At 40.1% G+C, this 23,828-nt stretch overlaps 1 protein-coding gene across 3 annotated transcripts in view; it reads right to left on the reverse strand.

Moving 5' to 3' along the window:
• The window catches only part of nek7 (NIMA-related kinase 7), an 89,388-nt gene extending 68,615 nt beyond the window's left edge, over positions 1-20,773 (reverse strand). For all 3 annotated transcript variants that reach the window (XR_013627246.1, XM_058072363.2, XM_078789954.1), the window contains exon 1: positions 20,502-20,773. The gene's annotated coding sequence lies outside the window, so the exon portion shown is untranslated. The remainder of the gene's footprint in view (positions 1-20,501) is intronic.
• Positions 20,774-23,828: the final 3,055 nt, after the last annotated feature.

A 23,828-nucleotide genomic window follows, 5' to 3' on the forward strand; every position in this document is an offset into this window, starting at 1 on the left:
CTGATGCGGCCCAGCCTTGCCCAGACCCTAGCTCCAGTGGCCCCCAGGTAAATTGATTTTAGACCCCTGATGTAGAGCATATAACCTGTGCCGATCAAGGCTCTTTTTTCATACATTGGCCAATGTATCGGTTATCGATGGATATATTGAATATCAGGTTTCTTTTGGCCACCAATATCGGTATCGGCCCCAAAAATCCTGTATCAGTCTGGCTCAAATTCATACATGTGGACAATTTTGGACAATTTAACTATCGGGATGTGGGAGGAAACCCTAAGTACACGGAAACCCCCACAGAGAGGTCTAAGCAACACCACTTTGGCTGTGAGGCAGATGTGCTAACCATTTCATCCTCTGAGATGCCCCCCTGGTAAGTTTTTTTTTTTTTTTACAATACTTTAAACTTGAAATAAAATCTATTAAACCAGATTGTTTCCAAACACTTATAAAAGTTATACAAGTTTGTTTCTGCTGTAGTGGAAAAACTTTGATATATGAAAAAAAGTCAGTCAGCTGAGGCGAATCCGAGTGGGGTAAGGCGTACGTGGGTTGGGGGAGGAGGGGGGGGGGGATGCAGCAGGAATTTGGAACCAAGGACGAAGTGGGACACAAGCAGCAAAGAAAAACAAAAAAAAAAAAAACGCCAAGAGCAAAGGAGCTTGTTAGCCCCTAAAATGTTCCCGGTCCTGTGAGAGACTGTGGAACTGTGCAGCGCCGAAGTCGGGAGTGGCTTTAACTCCTCTTTAATCCCCATTTTCCACCCACTCTGCATTATTCATTTAAAGCAGAAGAAAAAAGGAAAAAACAAAGAGAAGGGGTCAATTATAAAAAAAAAGGTGAATCACGGAACGGTGTATGAAACAGGAAGTTCCCTGAAACATGGAGTAGTGCTAAATCAGCTTTCCACGAGAGGACAATAAATACAAACAGCAACTGATGAGCATGTGCCCATGAAAGAGTAAAGAGACCGGGACGAGAAATGGGGTGAGGACTTGGGTTGGGGTGTATAGTTTCAAAAAAAAAAAAAGGAGCGGAAAAATATAATGTGACACTATCCGGCCTGGGTGTAAGATGTAAAGGAATCAAAGGCACCTTTGAGGAGCCAGAAGACGACAGTGAAAGGGCCCAGAAGAGTGGTGTCCATGATTACAAGAAGTGGAGAAACCTTTGAGTTTGTGCGCGTCATGAAAGCCCTCCCCAGGCCTCGAATGAAACTGCTGCTCGACTAACACTGACTGGTACATAAAAAGAGGAAGCCATTCACTAATGATGGAGGGGTCCAGATACTACAAAAGCAGCATACTCTCTGATTCATTTTAATCACTATGCAGAATCATTAGCCCAAATATGCGAAACACTCATCTGCATTGGGCCATTCCGATGAGGAGAGCACCAATTACACCTCAGGAAAGCGGAAGCCTGAGACTCGGTGGAATAAAAAATGAAAAGAAAAACTTGGTTTCTTCATCCATAACAAAAGCATGATGAAGAAAAATATGAGAAGTACACTCTGCAAAGCCAGCTAAACTCACTTTAGACGCTTTATGTCCTCCAAATCCAGCCGTGTAAGCAAGAAAATATCAGAGAGCTGATTAATGCTTTGCTTATTTTTTTTCCAGCTCAGGCAATCACGCATAAGAACCAAACAGCAACGCTGACATTAAACAGATGAAATTATTCAAAAATAGTTAATAGTTAGCTCTCTTGGAAATGGAATCTCGGATTTTCTTTGCATAACTCAAGACCTTGAGAGGAACGCTGTTGGGGGGGCAGCACAGCAAATTGATCAAAAAGGAAAATCAAGACAAAGAAAACTGCTGAGGTCCTTAGGGACACTACAAGGCCAGAGATCCATAATGCTGCTTGCCACCTACTATTTATACGCATCCTTTACATTTTTCATTTCCAGAATTTTTATAGGCTAATGATTATTTTACTGCAGAAATAAACAGCGCAGCACAAAAAAGCCCGGGCTTCATGTGAGGCCTGAATTGATTTATATCTCAACTACACACGCAAAAGTAGCACAGTGCTATCTATGCCTTGGAGTGAGTGTATTTCACCCACTGCATCAAAAACATATCGAGATTAGAACCTAAACTTTAATGAGACCTGCCACCTTTAAAGTATGTAGAGTTGGCTTTATAGGTTTTCACATGGTTTGTCTGGTATCAGGCCAGGTATCATGCCCCCAAGTGTCAGTATCAGCCCGAGACCAAAGGTGATGATCTTATTATCACGTACTATTTAATCATGAGCTTATTATCACGTACTATTTAATCAAAAGACCATTTTGTTACCAGAAAATGTTCAGTTTATTACATGTATTATATCTAAACAGTGTAAACACAATAATTGCAAAAATATTTCAACAATAATATTTTATAAACAGTCTTATCTTACCATTGTCTGACAATTAAAGTTCCATTAATCAAGTTTGGGTTTTTTGGTGACTGGAGAAGCACTAGGCACTAAGCACTTGTGCGCTGTTCTCTGATTGGTTGTTCCACGGGCACGATACCAAAGCAGCGCGCTCTGAGTGGACAGCTACCGGGGCTGATACTGGACATGGTTAAACTCTATATTTTATCAGTATCACTGCCCTGGGCTTTGACACAGTATCATTTCGGCCTTTTCCCGTATCATTCATGGGCGGTTTCTAGGGTGCACGGACAATTAATACTGTAGTATGTGATAAATCATGTTATAACGGTGCCACATATGTACTTTTCAAACTGTGCCCGAACCGCTACACATACAAATTTTGTCCCAAAACAATGCTTTATTTGTTATTTTTAAGAAATTTTGCCACATGCAAGTTCAATAGAATAGTAAAAGAACATCAATGAAATGAGTGGATACCCAAGTTCTACATAAAACTGTACAAAGAAAAAATGAAGGGCATAAAAAGCAGGAGTAAAATAGAAAAATACTGTACAAGAATGATATAGTATTTAAAAAAAAAAAAAACAGGGCACGGGATCACTTCCTGAATCAACATACGGCTTACTGGGATATCAATTCTGGTCTGCCAGCCAGAGCACACCTTAATAATAAGACTATTACGTTGCTTAGTTACCACTTTCGCTTTCATAGAAGCAGATCATTTTACATAATCAAGGGTACGATTAAGGCTGGGCGATATTTTTTTTTAAATATCTAAATTCAGTTTATGGAAAAAATATCAAGATATAAATTGTATATGGTGGCACGGCGGTCGAGTGGTTAGCGCGCAGGCCTCACAGCTAGGAGACCAGGGTTCAATCCCACCCGCGGCCATCTCTGTGTGGAGTTTGCATGTTCTCCCCGTGCATGCGTGGGTTTTCTCCGGGTACTCCGGTTTCCTCCCACATTCCAAAAACATGCTAGGTTAATTAGCGACTCCAAATTGTCCATAGGTATGAATGTGAGTGTGAATGGTTGTTTGTCTATATGTGCCCTGTGATTGGCTGGCCACCATGCATGCACGGGGAGAACATGCAAACTCCACACAGAGATGGCCGAGAGTGAAATTGAACACTGGTCTCCTAGCCGTGAGGTCTGCGCGCTAACCACTTGACCGCCGCGCCGCCCGTTTACGGACTAAAATTAAGAAATTAACTAATTCATTGACAGTAGATGCATGCTGATACACAATTGTGGCAATATTAGACTACTCTTCCAACCACGTTTGGCTAGTTTCGGTCTGGTCGTCCGGTGCCTTTACGGTACTGAGATTTGGTACGCATCGGTAGCCATGTGCACACCTGCACTTTTGTTTTTGTTTCCCTTTGGATCTCCTTTCTGAACCACTGTGTATGTATGGTCAGGATATTCCATTATAAAGAAAACCTCAAGCACATGCAGGTGTCCCTATCCCGTTCTTGCCCGGTCCTGCCCCCCATATCGCCTCCCCTTCATGATGCTCTGGGCTCTGTTGGTCTCGCATGTTGTCAACACGAGCTGGCACGTGGCTAAAAGCCCAGGCCACCTCTCCAGTCTATTGTGCTGCCCACTCCACGGCGGCAGTGACAACACTCACATGGTGAGAGGCTCTTTGTTGCCTGTCTGTCAATTCAGCAGGTGCCTTACAGTGAAAAGCAGGAGTTGGCCAGCAAAGCCAGCTTCGTTAGTGCAAAGTATCGTTTGATGTGCTCATCTCACGAGCAGGGGGTGGCAGCCAAGGAGGATGATAATAATCACTATAAAAAAAACACAAAAAACAAAAGCTGTACACTCAAGCTTGTAGATGATAAACTCCAATTTGAATGATAAAAGCAGTGTGAGCGACAAGGCACTATTCCAGATGAATGAAGACTCACAGCATAATAACCTTTTCATAGGGTAAAAGCAATTCATACTGTCAATCACTGATAATAAACAAGACATCATGATAATTTGCAGCTTGTGTAAAGCAAGACAAAGTCATGAGGGCAAAATGTGCAAAACAGATCAGAATTTAAGACCGTGATCCGTGATGATCCGATACGTGAAGGGGAGGAAACACCTTCACGCTATTTCTGCACCGCATAGGTGAATTGCTATCCTGTCGCCATCACAACCAATGTAAGACTCAACAGCCAAAAAAAAAAAAAAAGTCCATAAGATGGGCTGCAAATGAATTATTTTCTTCAAATTGATTAGTCTAATGGCCGCACGGTGTCCGAGTGGTTAGCACGCAGACCTCACAGCTAGGAGACTCGAGTTCAATCCCACCCTCGGCCCTCTAAAGTAAACCTTTAAGCTGTGGGTGTACATTTGTAAACACATTTGAAACATTTTTAAAGTCCTAGAAACCATGCAAAAATTTTTGAGAAATTAATAAAGGCCCCAGGGTTCAATTCCACCCTCGGCCATCTCTGTGTGGAGTTTGCATGTTCTCCCCGTGCATGCGTGGGTTTTCTCCGGGTACTCCGGTTTCCTCCCACATTCCAAAAAAAAACATGCTAGGTTAATTGGCGACTCCAAATTATCCATATATGGTATGAATGTGAGTGTGAATGGTTGTTTGTCTATATGTGCCCTGTGATTGGCTGGCCACCAGTCCGGGGTGTACCCCGCCTCTCGCCCGAAGACAAGTGAATGAATGAATGAATGATTAGTTTTGATTAATCGAGTCATCAGTTAGGCCTTAGACCGACCAAATCAATATGCACCAAACACAAACGGGTAGGGTTGTCAGATATAGGCAAAAATATTAATCACTGAATATATGGGTGTTGGAGAATATATTGTTTTGCCTAAAAAAAAGAAAACAGGTCTGTTTTCATGGATGACTGAAAAAAAATTTAACGTCTGAAAACATTGACATTTTTGATAAAAACATCCATCCATCAATTCTCTACCATGTATCCTCACTAGGGTGGCGGTTATGCTGGAGCCTATCCCAGCTGTCTTCGGTCTGGGTACACCCTGAACTGGTGGCCAGCCAATCACAGGGCACATATAGTCAAACAACCATTCACACTCACATTCATACCTATGGACAATGTGTAGAACCCCCATATACTGTAATTTTCATCTTTATAAACTACAAAGAAAAAAAAGAATCAAACAAAACATCTCAAAAGCTGAATCCTTCTACCTATTCCATTATGTGAAATATGAAACACCTAAACCAACATCTGCACAAATACCTGTGGGCATTAAGCTGCATTAGTGCCTGGAGGCAACAACTCATGCTTTTTCACAATGCAAAACAAAGCACTGCACAGCAGAGCACAATTTTGCAGGGCTGGAGGACCAAATAAAGGCTTTGTTTGTTAGCCATGTCACTGAATGACCACCAAATTAGCTTAATCACCTCTGGCACCAGGATATTGAATGTGACATTCTGGACCACAGGGCTGGGCCTCTGTTTGCCTGCAAAGCTTCAGGGATTGTAGCGAAAAAATGATAAAATGTGGACAAACAGAGGAAAAGCGATGATCAACACATTAGAATTTCTGCAATTTGTTCTTTAGATCATTTTCACAACATTAGAGCTGAAACTAAGAATTATTTTCTTCTAAGATTAATCTGAAGTAAGCCTGAAACAATAATCAATTAATCAGTAAACCTTACAATAAATTAAAAGAAATTGATAATTTTGCCGGTCTCAATATATTGACATGCGTTTGACTTCCTACTCTCACTACAAAACAGATCTTTTGGGGCGAATGACCTCACAAACACTAACGCCCCCCTCCCGAAATAAAGGTGTTAATAGGCCGATATGAAGACTCCTCTTACGGAGCATGAATGGAAGCTAGCTCGGTTAGCTTAGTTTATCAGAGCATGCTAGTATGGCTAGTAGCTTTGACTGCTCGTAAATGCAAACACAGTTAGTGGCTTGGTCCGCAACATATCAGTAAAAATGTCGTATGGATGACTTGGGAATGTTGGAATATTCACAGTAGGGAGGCTGAAATCAGAGGGTATTTACATATTTAAATCAGAAAATGATTAAAATACAGGGTTCTATGGGTGAAGGATTTATGTTATCGCAGGGCTCGACAATAACGATGTACCGATGTACCCGGGGTGAGTTAAAACAAAATTTGGGCAAATAAATCCAATCAGTGATATTCCCGTCGGGCAAGTGTACTTTGGCATGCTATACTGCGAAGAGTTTTTTTTAAAGCGGTTGTTGTTGTGTGTTGGTAAAACACGGACTGCGTAATTCCGGTGGTAATTTGCAAACCAATCCTTGAAAATCTTGAAATGGACCAGAATTGATCAGAATCGTTTATTTAGACCGCGGTCCGCAGTCCACCTTTTACCCACACCCGTTCTTGTTCATGATCAACCAATCAGCGATGGTTTGACTAGGAAAACATCTATCATGGCGTCCCTGCCAACATGGTCTAATTCTTCAACAACTTCTGAAGAAAAACACCAAAAAGTGATGAAACCGTGCCTCCTAAACAAGTATTTTATTAGCGGCAGCAAATCAAATGATGGCACAGGTGAGTGAATCACATTGCTGTGACAATTTGAAGTGGTCACAATGAAACACCGCCGATTAGATCCAATACCAACACAAAAGCTACAAAATTTAGCCGTTCCATTTCTCTGTTGTATTTTTCTCACCTTTGATTCACAAATTATTGTTTGACCATTGAGCATTTTTTTCTGGATTAAAAACACTTTACTAGTACACAGATGTGTCTATTCAATAATGTTTCAATGTGGTGCACAACGTATAAATATGACTGCTTACTACGACTACGATATGTAAGGTAGTATGGCATGCCATGTTAATATACGTTTCAGACATTCCTCCAAATACAATGCATCAGTACTATTATCTGATGAATTATCAGCATGTATTTGGACAAGTAGTTCTCACCTTAAGGATTCCCCATGGGCAAGTGTTTTTTGTTTTTAATGTAGAAGCCTGGAATGTATTGTTTTGCCTAAAACAGAAACAAAATAGGTCTGCTTTAATGGATGACTCGGGAATGTAAGAATATTAGGGAGGCTGAAATCAGAGGGTATTTACATATTTAAATCAGAAAATGATTAAAATACAAGGTTCTAGGGGTGAAGGATTTATGTAGTTATGTTATCAGATAGATTTTATGGATGAACTAGATAAACCCAGTCAGGGTTTCTGGTGTATTTGATTTGATGCTCTACTGTATTAAACCTATCTACATGGTTCATATACATTTATATTTGAATAAAACGTCCCGAATAATTAAAGAAACATACCAAAACAAATACCTGTGAGCATAGCAAATGCTATAGATAAAATGCACAGACCAGAAGGAGTTCAGTATTTATTTTTATTCCTCAGGCACGCATCCTTCTTTGCATGAGTGCATCGCCCAGCACGCCAGCAGAACAGCTGAGTGTGTGTGTGTGTGTGTGTGTGTGTGTGTGTGCGAAAGGAGCCAACGATCAGAGGATAACGTTACCCCTAAGGGGTCGCACTTCTCTCCATTCTCACCCCCCTTCCCCTCTCACCCTTCTGTACTTTGTGCCTGCAGGGATTTCCCTTTTCAGATCAGGAAAGATGTCAGACCGGTCACACCATCCCTCACACGGAGGCTGGACTGGAAGACCACAAATCAGCCTTGTTTTCCAGTTATCATAGCCAAGCTTAAGAACCAACAAAAGGAGGTTGATTTAGGAGTGACACGGCAGAAAAAGTAAATCACGGTGTCCGAGTGGTTAGCGCTGCTACCTTCACAACTTGAAAGTCCCTTGTTCGAGTTCAGACTGAGGACTTTTTGCCGTTCAGTTTGCATGTTCTTCCAAAGTCTGCATGTTTTTTTTTTCTTTTCCCAATTCCCATCCAACTAAAATCATGTATATTTACAGCCAGTTTTCTTGCTGCTGAAATAGGATCAGGAATTGGTCCCTGGGTACTCCGCAGCTTCTGTGCACACCGGTCCTCAAGGATGGGTTATATGGAATTGTTGTTAGTGTACAACTGTGCTAAAGAAAACATCAGAGAACACAGAAATATATCCGACCTTGAGTGACACCATTTTTGAGGAGACTGGCCTTAACATTAAAATGACAAGGAACTAATGATGGTTGACAGTAATGTTCATGAAACAATAAAAACAGAAATCAAACTATTTATTCCTTAATGCACTTAAACATTGGCTAAAATTTGTATGCAAATGTCTGGTAAACAAAGCGTCCACGGTCGTGGACAACAATTTTAAATGACTGCAAAAGTGTTGTAAAGGTTACTAATGTTCTACAAAAAGGTGCAATTAGTGTCGCAAGACCTTGCAGTTGCGCAATATGTTGTAAATAAAAAGAGTATAAATGTGACTATAGTCGTGTTTTGTCATGTCTACAGGGCTCTAATAATGCTTTGTTCATTTTAATCTGAAAAAAAAATGTATACCCGCCAACTATATGTGGTTTCTTAAGTTTTTATTATTTGCCATTTTATTATTATTATTATTATTATTATATTTATTATTACCGATGGATTGATTTTCTTTGTTCTTGATTTGTTTATTTATTTTTCATCTTATTTTGTGCAGAAAATTTTTTAATTAAGATATTTGAGAACAGTGGAATGCTTTATCAGAGCTTTTATTGTAGAAAATCGGAACCAAAGCACTGAAAAAGTTTGTATATTTTTCTGTTTTTAATAAATACGTTTTTTTTGTTTTTTTAAAAAACCTGATGTGGCCCAGTCTCATCCAGACCCTAGCTCCAGTGGGCCCCCAAGTAAATTGAGTTTGAGACCCCTGATCTAAATAATCGTCATTCTTCCCAATACATACATAATATTCATTCATTTTCTACTGCTTATCCTCACGAGGGTTGCGGGGGTGCTGGAGCCTACCCTGGACTGGTCGACAGCCAATCACAGGGCACATATAGACAAACAACCATTCACACTCACATTCATACCTATGGACAATTTGGAGTCGCTAATTAACCTAGCATGTTTTTGGAATGTGGGAGGAAACCGGAGTACCCGGAGAAAACCCACGCATGCACGGGGAGAACACGCAAACTCCACACAGAGATGGCCGAGGGTGGAATTGAACTCGGGTCTCCTAGCTGTGAGGTCTGCGTGCTAACCACTCGAACGCCGTGCAGCCATCAGACTAATCAATTTGAAGAAAATAATTCATTTGCAGCCCATCAAACCCTGCACAAAGAGGGTGAAATCGAACTCTGGTCTCCTAGCTGCGAGGCCTGTGCGCTAACCACTTGTCTACCGTGCAGTCAATACATAATATAATAATAATAATGTCATTGGAAGCATCTTTTAAAAGTAAAGCTTGCAGCATTGCAAACTAATTTCCAACGAAGTTACTGAAATTGAATAAAAACACAGAGGGGAGGAAAGAGAATAAAAAGCTACAAAGCACAAAGGGGGATGAAAGAACCTAAACCAGAGAGGTCTTTCCTGCCTCCTTCATACATTATAATATTAATATTAATGAGACTTCCTGTTTTTTCCCCCCCTCCGTTCTTCCCCTCAGTCGATTTGAACATGAAAAACTTAAAAAGCGCAAATTCCAGGAGTTGCGTATCACAGTTTGACCCTGCAGCCACACAGCAGACACAAACCATGACAGACTTCGCTGTTCAAAGCAGGCAGGAGCCGCTTTCATCAGGGAATCCTGGTGTTTTTTGTTTTTTTTTTTCTTACAGCGTGACACTACCAGCCCATGCCATCTGCCTTTTTCCTCAAATCAGAATTTCAAGATGTGCTTCCTGCTTGTGTGTTGTTTTTTTTTCCGATGGGCTTCACAACCAAGGCCCGGCATCACACAGGCTTGTGTTGCTGCCGCTTGCCGACTGCTGTTTACAGCCAAACCCCGCGGTGTGGCGCAATGTTAAATATTCACTGTTAAACTGTCAAGCCAGAACGAGTTGGGCGCCCAGCCAGGCATTGGGTAGCTTTGGATTCCACCACTCTTCAAAACTCGACCCAAAACAAAAAGTATCACTTCTAAAACTGTTCAGCCTACCTCCTCCACCCACTACACACCCACTTCCTGTGGCACGGCTTCATTCAAGTCATTCTCCTCTCTTTTTAACTTCCATTTTCTTCATCATAAACACAAGTAAATTAACACACACACTGTTTTCACCTCTGCTCTACATCTGAGGAAGCTGCTGATGCCTCCCCATGCCTGCCTTCAGATGTAAAATATTTTTATTCAGCGCCCCAATACCACACTAGCAAAGGTCTCTCATCCTTGGCTTGGCAGGACTTCTGACAGACAGCCGGCAGCGCCGTACAAGCAGAGCTCCTGCTGCTGCAGCTTCCTGCAGCTCACAGGGAGTCGGGGCTGCCTGCCTCCCATTGACTGTGGGCCAGGCAGCATGGGCATGGAGGAGGAGGGGGGGGGGGGGGGGGTGAGTGGTGGCCACAGGCAAACAGGACCCCCAGGAGAGGCCTGGGACAGGACCGGTCAGAAGAGACAGATTGAGAGTATGACTCCGGACCAAGAGGGAAAAGTAGCAAAAGACATTAGAAAACAAAAGACTGCTGGTGAGAAGCATGAAAGGCGCATCACGGGGTGGATCAAATAAGCCAATCAGCGCTATCGCACCACAATTAAGTCATTAACAATACAGTGAAACCTACAATAGTCTTTAGTCGTTTTGGTTAACGGAAAAAAATTGCAAAATTCTGCCTCGGTTTGAGTGCATTCTCTGGTTAGCGTACAATATAGCAAGTATCTTGCTGTGTTATTAATACACTGATGAGTCCATCTGTGTTCTTAATATGTTCATCAGAAAATCCTCCCTCATTAGCATGCTATTAGCTAGCAAACAAAATGGCAATCAGAACCAGAAAGTGAGTCACCCATCTATGATGTCATTGGTGGTTGGCTGTCAAAAATGTTAACACACAATACAATTTCTTTTTTTTTTTTTTTCGGCAGAGGCACACAGAAGTGATGATGGAACTCCACAATAGAGGAGAGCACATTTGGTGCAATTTTAAGCCCACCCAAAATAGCCACAAAATGGCAGAAGTGCATAGCCTGCATCGTTCACATTGAAATATACGGTGTGGTGGTTGATCTCACTGCCACATTGTGTCTTTGGGGACAGTCATATCAAATATTACATCTTCAATGAAGGTAAAAGTAACCTTAAATGTTAATTTCATGTATTTATATGAATTTCAAGTGTAATTGTGTTAACTTTTTTGACTTTCTGCAACAGATTGATTGGATTTACGTTATTTCTTATCGGAAAAATTGATTCGGTTAGCGTCCGTTTACAGTCCTGAGTGGTTTAGGCACAGTTAAGAAAATCCAGATTGGTAACATTTAAAACTAAACAAGACCTACAGCTGGGAATCCTCACAAAGACTCTGGATGATGCCGATTATGACTCCGCGTTCTATCTTCATAACCCCAGGCCTTGACCATGACCTCAAAGCTTCAGGCCAAACCAAGAAGCTGCTGTGACTCACAGTGAACCACATTAAAAGGAGGCAAGAGGATTTGTCCCTTGTCCCAAATTGACACTGAACAAAACAAAAACGAAGAGTACACAAATGTGGTGGACATGGTGAGGCTTAAAAACACACCATTTGTCAGTATTTTTGGGTCGTTAAGTTCATCATTTAATGTGTTTTCAAATTACCGCCAAAACAAATATTAATTTTTTTGTATCTCTGTCAGGCTTTAAAGGTCAAACAGAAGGTTACAAAACATCTAATTATACAGAACAAAGACATTTTTGTTGAAAATAAGCATTTCAGTTGTAAAGAAATTACACATGCCAGCACAATTATTGTATGATGTTCCTGATGGAAGAACAGTAATCCATTATAAATCAATTTCCACAAAGTACAATTCCATATGTATAAATGGAATATTTTCATAGTTAGGGCATAGAAAATCTGTTTATGACATAATGTTTTTAACATTGATAGAGCTCTCCTGAAATGAACTAACACCCCTATAGTCACCTTTATACTCCTATCCACACCTCGCCAATATAGTAGACACATTGAAAGTAAATTAAGCCATTTCAAATAATATGGGCTAATAACTATAAAAGCAAAGCAATCACTCGCTAAATGTACTGCAAAAAAGGTCAGTAAGGATAATTCATAATGCCGCCTACAGAGAACATACTAACTCCTTATTTCTAAAATCACAAATACTTCAACTTGCTGATATAGTTCATCTTCAAACAGCTAAAATAATGCATAAGGCTAAAAATAACCAATTAGATAAAAAATGTCATTCAATACTTCTCTACAAGAGAGGAGAAATATGATCTCAGGGAAGAAGTACATTTGAAACACTTCTATGCTAGGACTACGTTACGCTAGCCATAGCATTTCAGTATGTGGAATCAAACTATGGAATGGATTGAGTAAGGAAATCAAACAATGCACAACGATGAGCCAATTCAAGAAACAATACAAGCAGTTGATGTTTGCTAAATACAAGGATGAAGAGTCTTGAACCAGTCATGATGTGCTATATATATCACTATATTGACACTTACTATGGTACCCATTATGGCATTGGATACTCATATCACCTTGTACTTCGGTACGAGGTACATTATTAAAAAAAAAAACCCTAAACTGTATTATGGAAAGCAGGAAGTGAACAAAGTTAACAGTTACTGATTGTAAAAGTACCAGATGGAGGTGTAGGATTTAGTAAGCTTTGCTTCTTCCTACTCCTTTTGGACATGTGGAACTGTGAACTGATTATGTGATGCATTCAATTGTAATCTGATGCATGTTCAAATGAAATAAAACCATTACCATTACCATATATTTGAAGCATTTAAAAGACAAATGTCAGACATGTTTAAAATCACTAAAAAGCTCCAATAGAGCATTTCTGGACTCTTCTTGATCATTAGCTCTTAACTCAACGAGTTACATCTTATAATAAAATAAAGTCCGAAGGGTAAAGAAAGAGTGCAAGACAGAAGGAAATGTCGCCACTGTTAAGAGGGAGGGGACACAGCAGCCTGTCGAAACAAGATGCTTTCATACAAATTTACAGTGTTGTGTTCCAAATCCCGTGTGAAACATTATGGCTCATTTGCGGTGAGGCTGGAACAAACGCCCATAGCACACTGACACAATAAAATCCCTACTCTCCCTCTCTCCCTCTCTCCCTCTCTCCCTCTCTCCCTCTCTCATTCTGTTCCTGAGTGCAAATTCATACTGCTTTCGTCTCATCTCATGACAAATGCATACTGTCACTGTCACTGATGTGGTGTTTACAGTGGCACCCAGCATCTTGTAATTATTCGGTGAAAGTGGATTTGTATCCTCGGGGGATTTGCATTTTTGCTTGTGGATAATCAAAAGCGATGGCGAGAGACAGGGGACAATTGGAGAATGATCTTAAATAAAAATGGGTCTTTCCAGCGCAGTTGAAAATACGCCAACTTGGCTCTGGCAGTATGCAGCAGCATGTTCCTCGGCTTGCACTCACTGTGGGCTACAACAACATAGTCGACAAGATAATGCAAGTGCTGTTACTATAGAAATATCCTACTAACACAACTATCTGATAATACAATTAAAAAACAGCTTTCTTCCCCCAAATAGCCTCTGAAATAGTAATGGCTTTATTTCGTTTGAACATGCATCAGTTTACAATTGAATGCATCACATAATCAGTTCACAGTTCCACATGTCCAAAAGGAGTACTGTACTTGTACAATCAGTAACTGTTACATTTGTTCACTTCCTGCTTTCCTAATATGGTTTAAGTTTTTTTTTTTTATTTTATTTTTGTCACGTACCGGAGGGAGGGGTAGGATTTAATAAGCTTTGCTTCTTCCTACTCCTTTTGGACATGTGGAACTGTGAACTGATTATGTGATGCACTCAATTGTAATCTGATGCATGTTCAAATGAAATAAAACCATCACCATTACCATAACCGTAATAAACGAGGGATTACTGTAATCCGGGGTGTATTGTATTTGAGTCAATTAAACATCACAAGTTCACTACTCTGTTTCTTCGACATTGTATGAGTTTTATTCGTTTTATACTGAAGGAGCTCAAAAAATACATGAGCTAAAAAAAAAAAAAGTTTGCAGAGAAATAGATCACAGAGATTGCATGGTCGTGACACAAAGTGACCCAGCAGCACTGAAACTATTTCATTAACTTCAAAAACAAGGTCCTGGGTCAGTAATTTTTTTGCGTTTGCATGTCTTTGTAGTGTTTTCCCTGCAGAGCACAGTGAGCCCGATGAGAAAAGGCATCGTTGCCACAATGATGCTAAGAATGTTCACGAGACACGAGGGGCTGCAAGGCATCATCTGAGGATATTTGAATGCTTGGCATACCCGTGACCCTCCATACTGAAGTAGGAAGAAAGATACAAAAAATATTGATAAGAGGCATGTTTCACTGCAGTGTAAGAAGCTACTTGAATAGCTCACTCTCATTGCCAAAGACCTTACTCTAAACTCTAACCAAACAGAGGCAGAAAAAGGAAAAGACTGTTTTACAGTCAATTCTTCCGGGCAAGGAAGAAACCATGTCTTCTAATGTTTTGATTTACTGCTACATTTTGCAAAGTTGTAACACCAGAAAGGCATATGACCTCACCGGTATCGGTTCTGCGCAATGCCTGGCCAAGGTCTTTGACAACATGCACAAGAGGGGTGTTAAATGTATTTGGGAATGGCCTAAGGATGTGTCTTCAAATACGAAAAAAAAGGCTAATATTTTTGTTTTGGTTAGAAAAAAAAACCCAAAGGCAAAATGAGCATTAAAGTGGTCGGATGACAAATGTCTGATCTGATCTTCAATCCGGCACCGGGGTCCGGCTCCAGGGCTAAAATGGGAACCTCTGACAGGACAGACAGAATTGGTGAATTCCATTACACTAAATCACATTGTTGGATGCAGCGTACAGAGTTCTCCGTAACTGCGAGTGGAAATTTTGGTCTAACCGAGAACAGTAAAACACTTGAAGTTAATGCTGCCACTGTGACTGTACACAGAGGGACGATAGCCAAGCTTCCAAAAAAGTCCAACTATAATGCCAGACTCAGCAACAAATACAAGGACTTGTGTTATTTTTAAAGTTCCTCTTTCCGTCTTCTTGTCTAAATTTCACACAGTTATCACCACCTTCCAGGATGCCAACCCTAATCATTTTCATAATGTGAAAATCAGTGTGGTTCTGGCAGGCATCCTAAACCGCAGAGACCGATGCAACCATTTTGGCAGCCATTTGTTGTTCATCCGGTCTGTGACACACTCCTTGATCGTCAACTTCACAGAGCTCGGTCAGCGCTCATCACCTGATGACGCTTGTAGAGACTCAAGTCTGTTGTCTTTGACAATGATGGAATGAGGCAACGGAGATGTGAGTAATAATTAGGTCAACAAGGTATGTCAGTTCTCACTAACCCGCAGATGAATCATCCCGCGACAGAATAGCCAAATGTGATGGTATAAATGCAAAAACATTTGGCAGAGACAGAAACGCCGCAATGCCGTTTTTTTTAAGCGTCTGAGAAAAAAATCCATTCATTCCATTTGCTTCAAACTGGCATTAAACGACAGTCTTCCCTGGTTTAATCGCCGTTAATTGGTTCCACGCTTGACCGCAATAAGTGAATTTCCATGATTTTCATAGTTAGAGCACATAAAACCTTATTATGACCTTAGAAATACATTTTTCAACATAATAAACGTTAAACGTTAGAATGGAATGGAATGGAATACTACTCTATGGCTCTACTGTCCATTATTATGAACATTCCCACAGGGGCTGCTGTTGTCTAGTCTCTACACTGCTAACCTAGCACTCGGCTACAATCAACTCTTAATTACACACAATACACTGTATTACATTTCATATGACATCTTCTAAATGCATTTTATTTGCATTTAAATTCATTCTGTTCATTTTTATGCTTGAAAATGCATAAAATAATAGGTGGTATTCAACCACGAAACACAGATCATTTATTAATGTTTTTTTTTACAAAACGGGATAAAAGTGAGCAAGATGTTCAAACCGCCATGTAGCAAGAGACAACTATATAGTAGTTAATTTATAAACTGACAATAACGGCACAGAGGCCCCGCAGCTTGGAGACCCGAGTTCGATTCCACCCTCTTTGTGTGGAGTTTGCATGTTCTCCCCGTGCATGCGTGGGTTTTCTCCGGGTACTCCGGTTTCCTCCCACATTCCAAAAACATGCTAGGTTAATTGGTGACTCCAAATTGTCCATAGGTATGAATGTGAGTGTGAATGGTTGTTTGTCTATATGTGCCCTGTGATTGGCTGGCCACCAGTCCAGGGTGTACCCGAAAGCAGCTGGGATAGGCTCCCGCACCCCCCACGACCCTCGTGAGGATAGGCGGTAGAAAATCAATGAATGAACTTGAACTTCATGCTTTAAAACACTGAAAATAGAGCAGCGTATTATTAGATTTATAAATTATATTATATTATATTTCAAAAGCTGTCTCTCTGCGTACTGGTTATTTTTTATAATTTTGACTGAATGAATGTAGTGCTCTGAATGTTGTGGTTTAAAGTTTGTTTATATCTTTTTCTGTTCTTTGGTAACCACCAGTAGAACATCGGTACTTTTCACCAAAATATCAGTTCTCAACAAAAAAAAGGGAGAAAAGGGCATTTTGTGAAAATATATATTTTATATATTTAGCCCAATATGTGGCTCAATAATGTCACAACCTAAAAAACACAAAAATGGTTGTTTTACATAAAAATAAACTTTTTTTTTTTACAAATATAACACAATGAACTATTTACAATTTTCACATTTGCAACTGAACTGTGTGTGTGCATGCATTTAAATTTCCCTTCAATCTCCAACATGCCTTTTCACTTCCTGGTTGCTGCGCAGCATTTATTTCTATGGGAGAGCTCTTAAGACATGCACTTCTGCAACATTGTGGCTTATTTTTCATCTTAAAAGGTGCGCCAAACATGAGCTTGTTTATTGCAGAGTTGCATCATCACTTCTTTGTGCCTCTCACGCAAAAAAAAAAAACATAATACGTATAAATAAGTCTTTAGGAGCGAGCGGTCGGGTTGAAAAAAATTTATAAATTCATCTTTGGTAGTGAATGATTTGGCATATGAGGAGGTTCGATTTTGTTATTTCTTTTGATTAAAGTGTCTAAATGCAAAGTAAGCTAAACAGTTATGACTGGGAAATTGTACTCGGAACAAAACAGAGGTTGGTTAGCTTTGCATAAATTGTTGGCATAGTTAACTTACATCAGATACTATGCCGCATGATTCATTGGCAAATGTCAAATTTGTAAAAGCAACAAAGGCAACATTTTCGAGTATGTCCACTGACAACTCCCAACAACAATGTGACTCAAACGAGAAAAAGCCACATGGATTCTGACCTGACCATCCTTGCTCATCTCGCACAGCCACAAACCACATATACAATCTCGAACCATCTATTAAAAAGGACCACTAACCTCGATTTTAAATTTTGAGATGCCTCCGTGAAGGTTTGTGAATGTAGCCTTGCTACTCGAAACTTTATGATCCAATATCTACAATGGCGCCGCACGGTTAGCATGTGGTTAGCATGTAGGCCACACAGTCAGGAGATCGGGAAGACCAGGGTTCGATTATCTGCTTGGACAACAGTCAGTAACAACAAGAAAGGACAAGAAACAACAATGAGCAAAACTCCCAATGCTAACATGTGTGAGTACATATTATTTTGCATGTTTTGCTATTATTATGTCAACTATATTGGGTAGTATGACTGTAAAGGTGACTATAGGGGTGTTATTTAATGTCAAGGGGGCTCTAATAACATTAAAAACCATATTTAGAAGGTCGTAAACGGGCCTTCTACGCTCCAACTATGCCAGTGCTTCTCAAATAGTGGGGCGGGCTCCCACCGGAGGGGCACCTGAGAGGCAGGGAGTACTTTGAGTGTTAATGCAGACCTGCCAACATGTACAAATTTATCCTACTCAGCATGCAATTGGACTCTTGAACAGGCTTGTATGCTTCACAGCTCTCCATTTTCATTATTTTACTTTTGAGTTTCAAATACGGAGAACCGCTTTATGGCCACTACCAGTTCAATCTCCACGAACAAAAGAAAATCACAACAATTTGGGGAACGCCAAAAAACGCAAGGCCAAAAAAATCATATGCCCAATTGTGGTCTGAGCTTAAATGAGACCTTTTATGCTCATTTTCAGCGTTTTGTATTGAGGCGTGGACTCCTATAGAGCAGCAACACACAATAAACCGCACAGAAAGCTTTCTAGATCTTCCAGAATCTGCACCTATTCCAGCCGTATTCCCTTGGATTACCAAAACAGCGTTTTAATTTATTCCAGGCACACCCAACTCCGCTGTGATTGGTCCCACACAGCTTGTCAGCTAACAACTTGTGCCCCGGGTATGCCCATATAAGGAAGTTTGACTCTGTGATGTCACAAAACTTCTTTCAGGGCTCACAAACCTCATTATCAGAAACTTTGGCATCATGTAACACGACAATACAACATTGTAACGCTATTTATAGGTCAGAAAAGTGGAAAAAGCATAATAGGTCCCGTTTAAGAAAAGAAAGCGCATCTGAAAAACTGATTCTCTTGTGGGCATCCCTCTCATTTCTTTGAAGACGACATCCCTTAGTTAAAGCTCCACTGGTAGCCTTGCGTACGTCCATTTTGCACCGCGAATATGCAGTATTTCTCTCAGGCAGATTTTTTTTTTTTTGGGGGGGGGGGGGGGGGCTTCCAGAATCTGCACCTATTCCAGCCGTATTCTCTTGGATTCCCAAAACAGCGTTTTAATTTATTCCAGGCACACCCAACTCCGCTGTGATTGGTCCCACACAGCTTGTCAGCTAACAACTTGTGCCCGGGCATGCCCATATAAGGAAGCTTGACTCTGTGATGTCACAAAACTTCTTTCAGGGCTCACAAACCTCATTATCAGAAACTTTGGCATTATGTAACACGACAATACAACATTGTAACGCTATTTATAGGTCAGAAAAGTGGAAAAAGCATAATAGGTCCCGTTTAAGAAAAAAAAAAACGCATCTGAAAAAATGATTTTCTTGTGGGCATCCCTCTCATTTCTTTGAAGACAACATTCCGTAGTTAAAGCTCCACTGGTAGCCTTACATACGTCCATTTTGCACCGTGAATATGCAGTATTTTCCTCATGCAGGTTTTTTTTGGAGGGGGGGGGCTTGCAGAATTTACATCCTTGCAGTATTTTTCAGTTGCATGTGTTTTATGGTATGAGTTTGGTTTTGGGTCATTTCTGCACTGCTGTAAATATACTAACTCAAGAAGGTACTCGAACTGCTGCGCTCCAACCGACAAGTGTTTTGCAACTTTTTATCCTTTCCTGTATCAGAGTTGGGCAATTTCAAACACACACACACACACACCACAACTTCATGTTTCTTTTTTACCCAACATGTGTCATAATTGAGAGAGTAAAGGACTTGACTATGTTTTCCAAGTGACCGCATCGTTGCAGCTCTGTAAACAAGTTGCTCTGAATGACACGTGACACAAGAACTTAGCAATAGTAAGAACCCACAAAACAACTTATCTGTTAATAGAATACTAAAACTATTCCAACTATTCATGTAGCAAGCAATCACAGTACAGTACACACGTTACGCTATTACGTTGCATTATTTTAAATCTGTTGTATGCAATCCGAATATCCAAATATCCATCTCCTGTTTTGCTATTCAAGCTAAACAGCCTCGTAAGTTTTATTGCGACACGTTGGTTTGTTAGTATGCTGTATTAATGTGAGCAGGAAGTGAACTTAAAGGAAGAATAAACGTGTGTGTAGTGAAAGTTAGCTTCGCTACATGCTAGTAGCCTCGGGCTGGCTAAGCTAGCTGACGAACTTGACTCGAACTTTTGCTAAAGATGACTTTAACAACTTTTGGGGGGATAATGGCGGACATAGTATTATCTAGCGACATTCCAGCTGTGTCAAAAAAAAGAAGCTGTAAATTGATTAAAAACGGTTCAATGGTTGTCAAGAGTAGTAGTAAGTTGACGGGTCAGCTGTGTGAGGACTTACCAGGAAGTGGGACTCTGTTGCTAAGCTATTCCTTCTTCACGCGCACTGATTGTTATGGCGCTCGTCTTTCGTAGGACTTTCCCTTTTATTTAAAAAAAAAAAAAAAAAAAAGTCGGCTCGCTAGGCCTTGCGTGGTAGCGTCACCGTTACCGGAACGCTGAACAGTAGTTTTGACCGGAGAGAGTGCGTCGCTGTGGGACTCAGTCAGGCTATGTGTGTGTGTGTGTGTGTGTACGTGTTCCTAAAGCAGTCAGTCCGCAAGACGCCCCCCCTTCCCCCGGCCGCCACACGGCTGACCCGCGTGCCACTAATGTAAACACAGCAACATTCCCGGGAAGCTGTCAAATACCGCGAGACTCACTCAGCACAGACTTCCCCCACACCCTTAATAATGCAACCAAAATATAGTTTTCAAGTATACACTGCATTATTAGACAGCATAATATTTCTTATGAATTACAAGTTTAAAACAATGCATTTTTTATTGAATATTTAATGTCTATGCTACTGAAAAAACGTTTTTTCACATAATATAAGAAGTTTATGTTCTTAAAATTGCGACTTGTTTTTGTTAGAATATGCCTTTTTTTCTCTTAATATTTTGACTTTATTCTCCTAAAATTACCGCTAATTCATTAATTTCATTTCTGCTGTTGTTGGGTCTTTTTTTCCAACATGTTCAACTTTCCTTGTGTAAATATTCTTCTCGAAATTCCGTATTTCCGTAGTACAACTTTTTCTGCAATAAAATATTCCAAAAATTACAACTTGTTTTGTTATTGTTTTTTTCTTACAGAATACTGAATAAAATTTTAGCTTTTGCTATTTTTACTTTTTCTTGTGATCATAAAATTGTAACTTTTTCCGCAATTCAATTTATCCAAATTTATTACAACTTTATTTGTTGTTTTTTTTCCTAATAATACGACTTTAAAGATGGAATGTGTTTTTTCTCAAAAATTTCAACATTATGCTACAAAAATTATATAATTTTTTTCCTCATTATATTCTGAAGTTATTCCCGTAAAATTGCAACTTTTTTTTGTAACATTTTGACTGAATTCTTACAGAATACTGAATTAAATTTTTGCTATTGCTATTTTTACTTTTTCTTGTGAAATTATATTTTTATAAATTTAAAATATTGATAAAAAAATATTTATAAAAAATATGTATAAAAAATATTTTTCTAAAATATTTATAAAAAATAATAATATAATATAATAATGATTTGGAATGTATTTATAAAAAATCAAAATTATTATTATTATTATTATTATTATTATTATTATTATTATTATTATTATTATTATTATTATTATTATTATTATTACTACCCTGATTCGGAGTCTCCATTTGGCCCAACATGTTTTTGGAACGTGTGAGGAAGAGATGTAGACTGTCATCATGTTAGCCAATAGCCCACCATGCAGCTTGCAGAGGCGTCATTAACAGATAACTATTCATCATCGGAGGAAGACATAAATCAAATAGAACAATGCAAAGACATTCTCCTATGAATCACCGACCACACTTAAAGCTTTTTTTTCCCACTCGCAATCAACCTGATTATCCATCGAGTGTGCGTCAGTGTGTGTGTGTGGGCGCAGTAGAGTAGAGGTATGGTTGTCGTAACGGATGATATCCCAACACACACACACACACACACAGTTCCATGCACTTGTATTGACATGCAGTCACGCTTGCTATCATTTCCCAATTGAATGCAGCGTACCCGCACACACTTCTATAATTGGGAAAATCATGAGACCGTATTGATAAAAAATGGCGGTGCAATTTATGGAATTGATCAGTTTTGCTTTGATAAAAGCTTCCGTCTTTGCATCCGTATTGTTAATAATCAACAAGTTAGGTTGGGCTGTGTTTTTTTTTTTTCTTTCGTACATCAATCGGCTTTTTTTTTTGTTAACCTCACTGCAAATATGGAAAAGGCAGAGAGATGCCTGCAGTGTAGGATTCCCTCCCTCCCATCCGCAACACCCCCCCCACACACACACACCCCTTCTCCTTTTTCTTCAACAACGGTTGAAGATTAAAAGAAACGTCTCACAGATATCTGTCAATTCGCTACGTGAATAATGCGGTGTGGAATTTAATGGCACAAGTTATATTGGGTTTCCTGCTACACCCACATTTTCCTCTCGATAACATCAATGGCGCTCGGTGACAGATAGGGACGGTCTTTTGTATCTTCAAATTTCAGGTTTCTGAGGGAATAATTAGATGGATGGATGAGAAGTAATGCATCAGTCTGCACCCAGAGATCCTCTAGTTCAACACGTATGCCGCCACGTCTGTTTGGTGGAAAAGTGTTTAATAATCGTGTCGAATTCCCATTGTTTTAAAAAGTGTCTGTCTGCTTGATTTGATGCTTTAAACCAATAGAAAACTTTTTTGTGTGTTCTTTTTGTTGGTGTTGTTTATTTAACAGAAAGGAGTTCCTTTTGATTGGGGGGTCTTTTTTTAGCATGAAGAGAGAGTGCTGTTATGCGTTTGGCTCTATTCCCCCCCCCATCTTCAAACTTCCTGTTGTTGCTCGCAGGTAACCCGCTCGCAAAAGGTTCTTCCTGCAGGGTAAATGGAGGAGGTTCAAGTGCTGGATTAATGGAGGTGCTTTAGACCTTTTACTGTAACACTGACATCATCATTCACACGTGGTGCAGCGTTCCTTTGTTCATTCTTTGGCCGTTTGTGAATGAAGTTTCCACGTAGTCAACTCGTACTTAATCTGGAAATCGACCCGTGCATGCGTGAAAACCCACGCATGCACGGGAAGAACATGCAAACTCCACACAGAGATGGCCGAGGGTGGGGAAAGACAAAATAAGAAGCCAAAAAGTTACCACTTCCACACGAATAGGAGGAGAACTTATTCATTCATTCATCCATTTTCTACCGCTTATCCTCACGAGGGTCGCGGGGGTGCTGGAGTCTATCCCAGCAGTCTTCGGGCGAGAGGCGGATTACACCCTGGACTGGTGGCCAGCCAGTCACAGGGCACATATAGACAAACAACCATTCACACTCACATTCATACCTATGGACAATTTGGAGTCGCTAATTAACCTAGCATGTTTTTGGAATGTGGGAGGAAACCGGAATACCCGGAGAAAACCCACGCATGCACGGGGAGAACATGCAAACTCCACACAGAGATGGCCGAGGGTGGGATTGAACCCTGGTCTCCTAGTTGTGAGGTCTGTGCGCTAACCACTCGACCACCGTGCAGCCCGACAATCAACAAGTATAAGAATTTTACTTAGCAGTATAACATAGAACTCAAGTCACATTGGGATCTATCAGTGT

The sequence above is a fragment of the Doryrhamphus excisus genome, linkage group LG4, assembly GCF_037039965.1.
Source record: "Doryrhamphus excisus strain RoL-2023G ecotype Guam linkage group LG4, RoL_Dexc_Guam_v1.1, whole genome shotgun sequence".
NCBI classification, from domain to species: domain Eukaryota; kingdom Metazoa; phylum Chordata; class Actinopteri; order Syngnathiformes; family Syngnathidae; genus Doryrhamphus; species Doryrhamphus excisus.